Raw genomic sequence first — 10,054 nt, forward strand, 5'->3', positions numbered from 1 at the left:
ATAGCAAAGGACCTTCCTTTGGTCTTTGTAAATGAATGTATTCATTCAAACTATGCATTTTCACACCGCTGCATACTGTATCTTGAATCACTTCAACCTTTCCCCTAGCTTAGAAACCCCCAAACTTCAGGAGCTGAAGGTGCTCCCAATCTTTGGCAGATATTTGTCTCCTGTCTTGTTTCTGCTCGCCAAAAACCTTAGCTGCAGGACAGAGGAATGCTGAGGAGCCCAAGGAGCAGAGTGCCTGGGGACCTGTGGCCAAGTCAAGGGCCTGGCATGCTCTGGGGGGACCAGTTTGGGCTCCCAGTCCCAGCGTGGCCAAACACAGAGATGTGGTATCTGTGCTCCCTGTGCCAGAGCTGCTCCAGCCCCAGCACCTCTTGCACTCTGGCTCATCCTGGACTCTGGTGGAGCCGAGCAGGGCCAACAGCAGCTCTCACCTGGGCTGAGGAGGAGTTTGCAGCCGCACTCAGCCCAGCTGTGCCAAGGAGAGGCCAATGCCCCTGGGCTTGCAGACACCGTCCTCTCCCTCAGGACAGCTTTTCCAGCCATCCCAGCGGCCTGAGTTCCTTCTGACCATCACTTCCCCACGGTGCCCTGCAGCACCTGGGAGGCAGGGGTGGCTGCTCAGGGGTTGTGGTCTCACGGCTGAGACCTGCTGCCCCAGGTAATGCAGTGCTTAAAAGGCTCAGCCTTTTGTCCTAATCACTGATGGACTTCAGGGCTGGGGTGTGCATGGGGTGAAGGACCAGAGCTTGGGTTTACTGTACCTTCTGTTGGAAGGGAGGGAGCAGGAAAGATGGAAAATGGCTGTCTTGTTCTTGTAGCTGGTGTAATTAAATAAAGGAAAAAGATACTGCATGCAACATTTCTTACTTAAATTTTGGGTTGTCACTGTAATATACATCAGCCCAGTCTACTCAATGAATGAAGTGTGTTTCTTAACGCTTTATCCTACAGGAAGAAAGACCAAAAAAAATAGAAGTAATAAGAATATCCTTGCTTTAGACTAAAGCAAGCATGGACTCAACAACAAAGAAAGATTTTGTTTATATGCAAACTGTTTTAAGTATTTGATACCAGTATGAAGGCTGTCATATTCTTATGTATCCAGAGATTTGCACTCATCTAGGTTATGTTAATTAAAAAATATTTTTGAGGTATGTATTTGTATTTGAGGGGCCAAGCCTTTAATTTTATATTCTTTACAAGAATTAGTGTGGTGATTACATTTTTCCATTTACTGAGCTACCTGCCCATGCTACTTGTTCATTTGTGTAGAGAATATTTCCACTACTTCAGAGGGTTTTGGGTGGTTGTTTTCAAAGGGAACCTGCCCCAGAGGGTTCCATAGGATTGTCCAGTGTGAGTGGGAGGCTCTCTGGAGCAGCAGGTCACCCATACCAGGATGTGGCCTGTCACTGCAACAGACACACATGGGTTCATTTCCCTGCAATCTGCAACTGCCTGGTGGACCTGGGGTAGCTCTAGCTGCAGTCCCTCAAATCAAAGCTCTGACTGACTCTGTCAGTCCTTTGCTGTCACTTACTATCACAAAGTTAACTTTTTACAATGAGAAAGAGCTTCCAACTCTGGCACTGATGGAAATACTGAATACTTTTAATATATATATATTTGGAAAGTATTTGAACAGTGTTTTGTCTTTTTTTATACAACTTCTAGCCAAATAGAAAAATTCTGATTATTACTTCTGTGGATACCTGTCCAGCTGTAAATAAACTCATATATTCAGGTACATGAACCTGAAGAAATAAATAATAAAGACTGTTCAGGGGCTATGCGCTTTGCTAGCTCCTGGTTCCTTTGTACATAAGAGGTAACTGTTTAAATGTTGGGTGGGGTTTTTTTTATTTACTTGTTGTTCCTTTAAAGAAAGAAGAAGAAAAAAAAAACTTTTGACTTTGTTTTCTCTTTTCTGAGTTAATACAAAGATTTTCTAACTTTTTACTGCAGAAATGGATAAATACCTGGTGCTAAGTGAATGTGAGTCAAACTGGCCATAGCAGACACACCAGTTAGAATGCACTTTTCCTGTGGCACACAATGTATTTTCTCAGAAGGGACCTTCAAAGGACTGTCAGATGTTTACATTTCTTCTTGTTGCCCCAAATAGTTTTGAATATTCAAATAACTTCCAAAAATAAAGTCATGGTCCATTACTGATGCGACAAATCCTTACACTTAAGTATCTACAACAGCTTTGTACAAATACCATTTTAGAGATAGTTGAAATATTTGGCTTTCATATTTTGTAATGCTTTGATGTGACAATAAATATGCTGTTGCTATCTAGTCTAACCTCATTGTAGACCTGTAACTCCCTGTTTCTGGTTATGTCATGAATTGCACTGGCTTGAATTCAGCCAAATACTGACTGTTCAGCTGAAATATTCCGACTGTTATGATGTCCACAAAACATTAATTAAATGCACTTGTATCTGACTGCCATGGAGTATGTCAAATTATTCATGTAATAAATCCCTTGTATATAGCTTTTGTTAGTTGTTTATGTGAACTTCAGTTCTTTCCCAGCCGTGCATGCCTGTGCATCAACCAAGGACCAGCTGGAGTCAGTCAGTGATAACCTTTGTTATGAACAGGGCTGATTTCCTTCCCTTTCATCAGAGGGCTGATGTTTACACACTGTGAGCTAAGACACACAGGACAGGGATGTTGAATTCTAAGTTTTGCTCCTGTGAATTTAAAGTTCAGCTTTTAGCTGGTGACTGTGCTTTCCCGCTTCCAGGCTCACGCTGCGCTTCCTGATGCATTCTGCAAGCAACACTTTCCCTGTCCTGCTCCTGCCTGGCAGCTGTGGAGCATCATCCCTGTGCACAGCAAGGAGCAATCCTGATTAAAAAAAAAAAAAAAAAAAAAAAAAAATTATATATATATATATATATATATATATATATAATTTCTGTCCAAATTCTTGACTCCCCTTCCAGCTTTGTTAGGTTATATTTAGATGTTCCTTTGGCTAATGCGTTCCTACCTACTGCTGCAATGCCAAGTCCAATATAAATAGCAAGGCTATTAAACGTAATGAGTGGTTTAATCACTCTTGCCGCTCGCATTTTCCTCCCTTCCAGCAGCACCTCCCCACCACAAACGTGCTCACTCGGTCACCTCTCCAGCAAAGGAAATCCGTGAGGGAACCCGTTCTCTGAGCCACAGGCGGCACAGCTCTGGCCGGGCGGTCCCGGTCCCGGCCGGGCGTGGCGCAGCCGTGTCCCCTCAGCCCGCGCAGATCCAGCAGATCCAGGCACTGCTGGAGCGAGCAGCTCCTTGGAGCTGCTGTTGGAAAAGCCAGCTGTCTTCGCTGCCCCGTTCCTGCCACGCAGGTACTCAGAGCTGTCTGACTTGTATCTTTAGAGCAGGGAATCCTGTGACTGATTCCTGTAGATATAAAAAGGAAGGGATTTGAAGTCATGTAATTACCAAGGAAATATTTAAGTGATAGTTCAGACTAAATTCCACTAATTAAATGCCACTTTAAGAGATAATAATCTCTGTAATTGATGTTTCTGAAGACAGATGGGCTGTCTTCAGAATTACAGTTCTCGTCATGTTTTCTACACTAAAGGGATTCCATTTTAGACCAAAATTCAATACCTGTGCCTCCCTCCCTCCACTCCTGCATAGGCTTTGTCTCTTTTCGATCCAGGTCTGCACTTAGACATGACTGGCTCAGGTGCATTTGGTTTAGAAATACTTCACAGCCTTATGTACTTCCCAGAATGATTCTGTCTCTACCTGCATCAGTAACTTTCTCTAACCTCATTCCTTGTAGTAAAATAATTCACTAGATTCAAATTTAGATGTCAAATAATTTTAGCTGTGAGAAAACAATTTCTGTTTAAATGACCTGTGCATCTTGTACTTTGCATGCTGCCATCATCTTGCTACTACATTTGAGACCTGTTCTCCAAATGTGGCCTTACAGAATCATTAGGTTATAATATGTGATGTGAGGTCCTAATGGAAATCTGCTGCAACTTTATAGCAATGCAAATGTCACTTAGAGAACAATAATTTTATTTTGGTGCCCTTAACTGAACATATTATTGTCTAGTTTATTTGCTTAAAATGCCAACCTTTTTCTCCCTCTCCCACACACTCATTTCTATGATGCCAAGAAAAATATTTCTGTTATAAAAGTTATTTGAAGACTACACTTCTTTTTTTGGCATACAAAATAAAAAGCAAACATTATGCTAATATTTATGTTCCAAGTTTAACTTTGGAGAGGAAAAAGAATTTGCACCTTCCTGAATTATATTTTGCCTGTTTATCCCCAGAAGATACCACTGTGAACAGACACAGCTCTTTTTTTTTTTTTTCTTCTTCTTCTTCTTTTACAATTCTGGGGAAGAAGAAGAGTTTTCAAACACATTTATTTCAGTGCAAGTCAAATGACAAGCAAATTTCTCATTAGTTTCTCAGCTTTGCCGTGTGATACCTATTGTAAAGTCTTGCTCTGAGACAAGACTTCATTGGTTTTTTTACCAGGTTGTAAAAAGCCAAAAGTCATGGGTGGTGAGAAAGGGAGGAACCACTACCACGGACTGGATTAAACTACCAAGGTTGTTTTTAACCAAGCAAAGGCCATAGCTCCAAGTGTCTTGTCTGACTCTGACAATCACTAGTCCACCAAACATTCATTTCAGTATTTTTCAGTAGTATGTGAACATTCCCCTTTGGCTATTGGCTAAAAGCAAACTTACTCATCTTTCCCGGGTTTTTAAGCTGTTAGCTTTGCAGGTTTTTTAGCTTTCCTTCTAAATACTATAAGCAGCATATATATGAAATATATATATATATATGTGATAATATGTGTGTGTGTATATATATAGTGTGTATATATATATTTCAGAGATGCTTTTCACAAAATTAATTTTCATAGTGACAACATGCAGAAAAAGGGGGGAAAATCTAGAAACTAGCCTTTCTTAGGAAAGATGAAAATAAAAATAGGCACAGCCCAAAACTATATTAAATATAACTGATAGCAAAAGCAACGCGGTGCTCACCATGTTTGTTGAAGCAGAGGGGAACTGCTCTGTCCCGAGATCCAGACACGTTTTTTCCACGCATTCAGTGGAAGTAAAAACTTATCCCGTGCTGACCTCCTGTGGTACGTAAGGAATCTGCAGTCGCCAAAAATAGTAGCCAGAAGTCAACAGCACGGCGAGGTCTGAGAAATACGGATAGGCTGGTCCTGCAGTCCCAAGCTGGGAACGCAGGGAACAAAATGAGCACGTCCCAGAGGACACACATCCCACACCCCTTTAAACTTTGGTGTTTAACTCTCAAGGGCACAAAATCCTACATCTCACCCAATACTTAAACATGGTGGGTTAATCAGGTAAAAACAGTTCCTAAATTTGAGAAGGATTGAGCTAAATTCCTTGCAAAGAAATATGAGCAGCTTTAGCTTGGAATCTTGTTCTTCGTCCTTGCAAGTCAGAGGTGTTTGGCTCATCACTGAGTTATCTCACTGTGCACAAGGCACAGAGCATCACTCTCCCACTATTTGTGGCTGAGAGCATTTGACTAATTAACCTGTGGAAGGCCAAGTCTTTTGTCTCACTTCTGATACCTTTTCTGTTCCATTCCCCAGCAGCACGGTGCACAGCACAGCTGTCACAGGGAGGTGAGACACATGCTCAACATCTCCATATTCACTCCTCTAAGCGCTTGCTCACATCATTCAAATCACTCATTCCATTTAGGCTCCAGAGGATCAGAAAATGAGTCAGTAAGTGGAAAGCCAAATATATTTAACACCATCCCTCAGTGGTGAGCCCATGTAGGGTCACAGCAAGCAGACACTACTAGCTCTGCCAGGAGTGAACTGTCAGAGCCTGAGGATTGGGACAAGAACAGGGTTATCATATTCTTACCCCACTCTGTAGTCCAGTTGCTCTAGGTACCCTTTCATTTTGGTACACCTATACCTGTCCCACTGGGCCTGCTTCCCCGTCCCTGGGATACACCTCACTCTCCAGATGATGCAGGGCATTCCCTGCCCTCAAAGACACAAGGCTCTCACAAACAGTGCCCATAAAAGTGTTCAGTAAAAAGGGGGCTCTGAGTCCTAGTCCAGAAGAGGGAACAAATTTATTCCTGCAGCCTCGCTCTTTTGGCATTGGCAGAAGAAGCACTGTGTATAAAGCAGGCCTTCCCAGTGCACCCTCTGAAACCAGAGCACACCGAGGATGCCTTCATCTTCCCACACAGCTGGAACTGCTACTCAAACACAAACACAAAATCCTTCTAGGCTGCAGATCCTGTGCTTTAAAGTCTCACCCCCTCACAGTGAGCAGAGAGCAAGCCACCCCCAGAAATCACTGCCAGATATGATTTTAAGTCTTTTTCAGGCCATCAACACACCTTCTAGCCATCATAGAGGAGAAACTGGCCTTTTATTTTTGCTTCTCATTATTTCTCCCCTCTTTTGTGCTCTGGTGTCTGTCAGCATCACTACCATTACTTCCCGTCGTGCCTGCAGTATGAAGTCAGTGAAGTGGTGACTCACGTAACCAAGTTTAGCCTGAGTTCTTAGCCAAGGCTGACCAGGCTTTCCACAGGGCTGTAGTGCAGAGATTTCTGTTTGGAGAATCAAATGACATCCTCTTTAGAAAAGGGCTGGTTCCTTCCTTCTGGTCACAGACCTCTTGACCTATGAAACCAAACAGGATATAGAAAAAGGGAAGGAAGGAGGAAGGAAAATGTTTTTTTACTTCCGCAGCTTTGGTAAAAGCCAGAAAAATTCAAAAATATCTGCCAAATTCCATTCCCATGCTGCTTGTTTCTTGTGTTCCCTTTTCTTAAAATATTTGTGTTTTCCCCCCGACTGGTGGTGAGGGTTTTGGCATTTCAGGCCGAACTTACACCATTTGGCTCACTATATGGGGTGATTTTCTGCGTTCCTCCCCCTGCCAGCCCTGTTGCTTCCCAGAGTCAGCAGCAAAATGAGAAGTACAATCCGTCACTGAAGATGTTTTGTATTTAGAACCTGCACTTGATGAAGACATATCCTGCACTGCACTGCTACCGGACGTGGAGAGAGGCAGAGCGGGTATGGTGTCAGGGCAGGGGAACTAGAAAGCTATCAGAAGAAAGCAAGATGAAAGTGGAAGGGAAATGAAGTAAGTGGGTGATAAAATAATTCTGTTGTATAGGAGCAAGGCAGAAGGATCAAAGGATCTCTTTTATTTGCATTTTATCCTCATTTCTGTTCCTTGCTGTTTCCTTCCTCTGCTGTATATTATTATCACCTCTATTATAAAACTTTCTGGTTGCTTGCAATTATCCCCCCCTTTAATCTTGTGCTAGGCTCTTCCTCTTTGATCCATGCCTTCTTGCCATATGACTGATTGTGTGACTGCTGCATATATATGTAAAAACATACATTTATTTCAACTTTATTTCCCCATTTTGTCTCCAGTTAAGTTGTGTGTCCTTTCTGCTTACCTCAGTTAGGCTTGATTCAGCTCCCAGTAAAAATGTTGCAAATAGAAAGCTCCTTCTAATGTCTTCATTTTATTTTTGCACAAGTTACAGTTATATTTTTTATACAATAAAAGAACACAACTTACAGAGAGGAATGCCTAAGTATGTGCTTCGTGGCAAGGCTAAGCAGAGTTCAATAAAGAGACAAACCTGTGGCTGGCAGACCCTTAATTCGTTCTTTTGCTTAACTGCTGAAAAAAAAACCCACCTTTTTTTTCTGTTCATTCCCTTGCCTCCCTTTTACCAGCCTCTCCTGCTTCCCCTGTCCCTGCAGACCAGGCTTGGTGGCAGGGCTGAAGCATTCCCTGAGAAGACAGAGAGCTGAGCAGAATAGTCAGAAATGCCAGAAAAGAGCAGCGTCAGCTGGAAAGTCAATAGGGAAGATGCTCCTTCTCCCAAGGACAAGCCAGGGCTGCCTTCTCTGGTGGGAAGCAGGAAGCAAAGCAGAGCTGCCCAGCCCAGCCCCATCCCTCTGCAGAGGGAGGGCAGCTCCCACACACCGGAGCAGCCTCTCTCTCACAGGACTGACACCAGGCAAGAACACCTGAAGCCCTATGCACCTTTTCTCTCCTTCTCACTGGTTTTAAGAAATATTATTTTAACTATAGTAAATCCTTTTGAGTGGATGAAACACACTGGCCCTGGATGGCAAGAAAATCTTGTCTTCATTTTTCTTCTCTAAAAGAAACACTAAAGGAATAGCCTGGATAGTCTGAAGTAGACAACTGCATGTATTTATTCTATACTTATGAATATGATAAGTAGTGTCAAAAAATACCAAACTCCACAAAATATTTAAGAAGCTTTTAGCATGAATATTGTTAATTAAACCTCTTGATTTTAAAAGAAACATAGAATATGATGGGAAAAAAATCCTCTTTCTCTTGTTCACTGAATTCCTGACAAACACCTGAAATAAGCACCCCAAGAGCTCAAGGGAAAAAAAGAGCCACTGAAAACAGCCACAGAAAGGAACTAGGAGAGCACTTAAACTGTAACTTTCATCCTGGCCTACATTAATCTCTTATGAAGCAACACATCTTCTAGAAAAATCAAGCTTGTATTCTCCACAGCTTTAAAGACCATCTGCTCTTCATGTCCTCCAGAGTACCAGCCCCAAGTTGTCCTCACTATCCCCTTCCTTGTGAAGGAGTCATTTGAGAGTCCAGAAGAGCAACAAGTGATTTCACTTTGTTTTCCTTCATGTGAGTTTTGTGCTAATAAGCACTGAACAAAGCATCTGCAGAGATAAGAGTGACAAAATGCATTTAAGTTTTTTAGCTTTAAGCTCTTGCACATGCAGCACTGTCTTTCTGGAATTAAATGGGACCGTGGTTGTTACTCATACTGCTCTGCATTCAAATAAATCCATTAGTATTTACACAAGATGCAGCACCTCATTGTTTTGTATTAGATCACAACACGACCTTGAATATCTTTCCACTGCCACCCTCACAGGCTACACTGCAAACACACAAATGATTTGCATGTTATTGCACTAGAAAAGAGACCTCAGGATGTTGCTACCTCACACCCTTCACCTGCACTACTCTCCTCAACATACCACCACATCTCAGGTGGTGCAGCTCAGCCTTTTCTCTCTCTCTTTTAAAATCTTTAACAACAGTGAGTTAATTGATGCCCCCTATGTTCCCTGGTGATCAATTACAATTAGTCACACAAGCCCCACCCTCCAGCCCCAGTGACTGATTATATTTCCCTCTCATGTACATACTTTGCTTCATATATTGTTGAAGATTCTAACACTAAGAGCAAGAAATTGGATCTTACTCTGCAGAACTGAAAAGCCCTACACTAAAACAGCTTTTGCAGCTGTGAGTATCAACACCCACTCACCACGTTGCATTTTCAACTTTCTCTTTAGTAAGGTGCATTAGTCAGACTCCTGAAACAAGCGCCTTCAGGGCTCATTTTCTGTTCTTGTGATTCTCCTTTGAACTCAAGCCAGCCTGTGCCTTCCCAAAACATTAACAACTGTGGTAATAAATACATCTGATAAGAGTTCACAGAGCATTAGCATCAGCAAGCCAACAAATGGCTACCAAGTGTTGGAGAGCGTTATGTGCTGGGGATATATCACAGACTGGGGAGGCTCTTTTAGACCTCCAAAGGGCAGCTGCCCTCCTGGGGAGTGTGGATGGGCACAGCTGACATGAATTGACTCACAGCGCAGCATGTCCCAGCCTCAAAGACTTCAAAAGCTTCTAGTTTAGGAGAGGAATATATTGTTTGTCTTGGTGATTTAAGTTTCTTATGACTGACCAGAGAGAAAGAGAAAGAAAGCCTGACTGACTCTGATTTGGTTGGTTTCTTTTTGCTGGGTAGTGGTGTTCTGATTTCCTAGGCTTTAAGACAGAAACAGTGTTGTAAGTGCATGGCTACTGAAATAACAGTGGTAACAGTTATGTCAGCAGGCTGGTGAGAGATATGATGAGTGGTCAGTTTCCTAGTTTACATGAACAAGAAGATGTGGACAGATGGTGAGGCTGGAGCC

General features: G+C 42.5%; 1 long non-coding RNA gene across 2 annotated transcripts; it reads right to left on the bottom strand.

The window, feature by feature from the left end:
• Positions 1 to 640: 640 nt before the first annotated feature.
• Positions 641 to 9,613, bottom strand: LOC136287212 (uncharacterized). Of its 2 annotated transcripts, XR_010720104.1 has the most exons (6): positions 9,397 to 9,613; positions 7,501 to 8,779; positions 6,418 to 6,706; positions 5,055 to 5,171; positions 3,151 to 3,420; positions 641 to 2,871 (listed from the first exon to the last, which is right to left on the bottom strand). It is a non-coding gene; the product is annotated as an uncharacterized lncRNA (long non-coding RNA). The 2 variants fall into 2 exon arrangements; XR_010720102.1 differs by lacking the exon at positions 641 to 2,871 and having other exon boundaries at positions 2,886 to 3,420.
• Positions 9,614 to 10,054: the final 441 nt, after the last annotated feature.

The sequence above is a fragment of the Chamaea fasciata genome, unplaced genomic scaffold (genome assembly GCF_029207755.1).
Source record: "Chamaea fasciata isolate MVZ Bird 193981 ecotype frontalis unplaced genomic scaffold, bChaFas1.0.hap1 SCAF_1, whole genome shotgun sequence".
NCBI classification, from domain to species: domain Eukaryota; kingdom Metazoa; phylum Chordata; class Aves; order Passeriformes; family Sylviidae; genus Chamaea; species Chamaea fasciata.